This window comes from Mus pahari, chromosome 22 (genome assembly GCF_900095145.1).
Source record: "Mus pahari chromosome 22, PAHARI_EIJ_v1.1, whole genome shotgun sequence".
Classification (NCBI taxonomy): Eukaryota; Metazoa; Chordata; class Mammalia; order Rodentia; family Muridae; genus Mus; species Mus pahari.
Window position 1 is genome coordinate 1,778,195 of NC_034611.1, and position 3,949 is coordinate 1,782,143.

The 3,949-nt window shown below is 39.5% G+C and overlaps 1 protein-coding gene across 1 annotated transcript in view; it reads left to right on the plus strand.

The window, feature by feature from the left end:
• C22H8orf89 (chromosome 22 C8orf89 homolog) overlaps nt 1–3,949 on the plus strand; it is a 23,511-nt gene that overhangs the window by 8,308 nt on the left and 11,254 nt on the right. The window lies entirely within an intron of this gene.

Here is a 3,949-nt window from a genome sequence, read left to right on the forward strand (position 1 = left end):
AAAAAAAAAAAAAAAAAAAAAAAGAAAGAAAGAAAAAGAAACACATTTCACCAGCAAAGACAAACACAAGCTGAAAGAATAGAAAATGATACTCTACACATGTGGAATCTGGAAGAATTAACTGCTCATATTTAATAAAGCAGAATTCAAGGCAAAAATTAGATGAGACAAAGAAAATCCCTCCACATTAGCAAAGGGAAATCATTAGGTGGATATAAGGTATAAATATATATGCACCAAATGTTAGTGTACCCAATTTTATAAAACATTACAGAACAAAAAAACTAGAACAAAACAATCAAACAAAAACTACTGGACATAAGGGACATAAAGGTCCCAGTATAATTATAGTGCATGACTTCAACAACCTATTTTTACCAATAGGTTGGTGGCCCATGAATACACCACCCTCCAAAAAATATTGAAGGAACTTGAGAGATGAACTATATGATAGATTAGTGGAGTTAACAGACTATCAAGCTTCATCTTGTGCAACCACCGCAGCACACATTTTTTTCCACATATTTTATAGAAATTTTCTCATGAATAGATCTCTGAAATTGTCATTTTTAGGCCATAAGCAAGTCTTGAGAAATTTAAAATGCTTAAAATAATTCTTGGCAGCCAGGCATGATGGCGCACGCCTTTAATTCCAGCACTTGGGAGGCAGAGGCAGGCAGATTTCTGAGTTTGAGGCCAGCCTGGTCTACAAAGTGAGTTCCAGGATAGCCAGGGCTATACAGAGAAACATGATCTCAAAAAACCAAATAATAATAATAATAATAATTCTTGGCACATTATCATTAAGAAATAAAATTAGAAATCAACAGCAGTATAAACATGCACACAGAAAATACATTGGTGTATAGACAATGAACAATGCCTTTTGGAATTGTGAATAGGTCATTGAAGATACAAGGAAATAGGTTTAAAAGCTACTAGAATCAAACTTAAAATGTCGATACAATCTATCAGCATATGTGAAACAGCAAAAACAGTTCTGAAAAATGTGTAGATAGCTATAAGTGCCTATGTTAAAAACCCAGAGAGTTCTCAGATAGCCTGATGATGCAACTCAGGGTCTGAGAAAACCAAGAACACACAAAACCCAGTAGAGTATAAAGGAAGGGTACGGCTGAGAGTTGAAGTCAGTGCAATAGAAGCTAGGAGAACAATATGAAGAACCAAGACGACAAGGGCTGGTTCTGTGCACAGGCTAATAAGACTGAGAAACCCTTGGCCCAACCAGCCAAAAGAAGATATAGATTGACAGAGATAAAAAATGAGATATTACAACATTGGAGACATCAGAAACGTAGGAGGCATATACCAGGAATTCTTCCATAAACTTATATACAGCTATCAAAGGGTCCACCCGCCAGGATTGGCAGGGCTTTGGATTGACTTCACGGGGGTAATAATAAAGAACCAAGAGATGGGTAAAGAAATGTTGGGATTGGGTGGTTTGGGGCTGTGAGATGGCTTAGTGGATAAAAGTGCCCGATGACCTCAATCTGAAGCCAGAGATCCACCAAGAGGAAGGAGAGAAGTACTTCCCACCAAGTGCTCTCTGACCTCCACATGTGTGTGGAACATGCATTTTTGTTGTCCCACAGGATCCCTTGGATTTTTTAAGACAGGGTTTCTCTGTGTAGCCCTGGCTGTCCTGGAACTCACTCTGTAGACCAGGCTGGCCTTGAACTCACGGAGACAGGCCTGTGTCTACTTCAGAAGTGCTGAGATTAAAGGTGTGTACCACCAAGTCTGGGTAGTTTTTATTATTATTATTATTATTATTATTATTATTATTATTATTATTATTATTATTATATCAATGCATTCCTGAAGTTGTATTCACTTGCAAATGCGGAGTATTATTTTTAAATTTCCTTTTCTTCTTTATTAAAAAAGAAGAAGAAGAAGAAGAAGAAGAAGAAGAAGAAGAAGAAGAAGAAGAAGAAGAAGAAGAAGAAGAAGAAGAAGAAGCAGCAGCTTTTGTAGACAGTCTCATAGAACCCAGGCTGGCCTCAAACCTGCTTCATAGCCAAGAGTGATCTCAAAGTTCTCATTCTGCTACCTTCATTTTAGTGCTGGATTACAGCAGACATTATATGGACAGAGTCTCTCTCTCTGTAGCCCGTGCACTCTGAGAATGTACTATGTAGCCGAGTATGGCTTCGAACTTACCAGCTTTCGTCTGTCTTCTAAGTGCTGGGATTAAAGATATTCACCACAATGCCTGGCTCTCAAATGTGGACTTTTAAACAAACTTTTATCGTCAGAAATTTTAAGAATAGATATAAATCTAGAAGTTAGAGTCTTCATGTATTTATTGTATGGACGTTCTAGGAAAACCCAGTTTTAAGAACATTGTTTTCTGACACAGCAGGACAAAATGCTTGAGGAGGACATTGTAGTCTGAGGTGTTCAGAAGTCCATTCGTGTGCCCTCATTTTCCCACTCTCACCAGCAAGCAGTGTTGTCTCTGCCGCTCACTCCTGTCCTGGGGCTGTTGAAGGCTGGCTTGAAGCTGAAAGTTATCCAGTCATCTCTACTTCTATAGATAAAAGAAGTTCTTAGAATGGAGTCTGGATTGTGATTCTAAGAGTCTTTTTTTTTTTTTTTTTTTTTTTTTTTTTTGAGCCAGGATCTCACTTTGTCCTTCCGGCTGTCCAGGAGCTCACTGTGTGGCCCAGGCTAGCCTTGAACTCACAGAACTCAGCCTGTCTCTCTCCTGTGCTGGGACTGAAGGTGTGTACTACCATGCCTGGCTAACAAAGTCTTTTTTGAAGAATCTGGAAATCTGCACTTCGTATTTGGTTTTGAGATCATTTTCATGGTCATTGTTGCTTATAGAGTGGTTTTATTTGGTGTTGAACTCTAACCACAAATCCTGTGGCATCAAAAGCGCTTAAGGGGTTGTGTTCAGGGATATCCAAGTGGTGCTGGTGGGGGTGTGTCTTTCTGTTATCCCAGCTCTGAGCTGGTGGAGGGAGGCCTGCAGGTCAGAAGTCCAAGGCCAGCTTTGGAGAGTTCCTATAGCCTAGGTTACTTGAGACACTGTCTCAAAACACTAATCAAATGAAAATGCTAAATGTTAAAATAAATTTGTTAAAATGCTTAAAACATAATAAATTTTATTCTTAAAGCTCTCTAGCTTTTTTTTTTTTTGCTTTGATAAAAGTTTTATTTTTCAATTACATGCTCATTGTAACAAATCTAACAACACAGAAGCGGATAAGGCAGGCAGAGAAAAGGCTTCCCACCTCTGAGTCAGAGACCTGGCTCTCAGCTTCTACTGTGGGGCAGTGTGGCTAGAGCAGAAGGCTCAGAGACCAGCTTTTCCAGGCCCCATTCTGTGTGGCTTACTGATGCCACAACCTGGTAACTGTTGCTTCATTTATGGGGCCTCAGTTTCTCCATCTGCAAATGGTATATAAGATTACTTATCTCATCAGTTTGCTGCTCGGACTAAATATTTAGATATGTGTCTGGAAAGGAATAAGCATTTAATAAACCATTAGCTATTTTTATTATGTATGGTGTACAAATCTAAAGTGAGTATTAGCACTCTCCACACTGTGCCAGAGCCTCCTTTTACTTTACAATATGTTGACATTTTCTTTCCAAGTCTCTGCATATGGCACTTCTTTTTTTTTCTCTTTATTTTCTTTATTTACATTTCAAATGCTATCCTGAAAGTTCCCTATACTCCCCTGCCCCTGCTCCCCTACCCACCCACTCCCACTACTTGGCCCAGGCCTTCCCCTGTGCTGGGTCATATAAAGTTTGCAAGACCAAGTGGCCTCTCTTCCCAGTGATGGCCGATTAGGCCATCTTCTGCTACATGTGCAGCTAGAGACACAAGCTCAGGGGGTACTGGTTAGTTCATATTGTTGTTCCACCTACAGGGTTGCAGCCCCCTTCAGTTCCTTGGGTATTTTCTCTA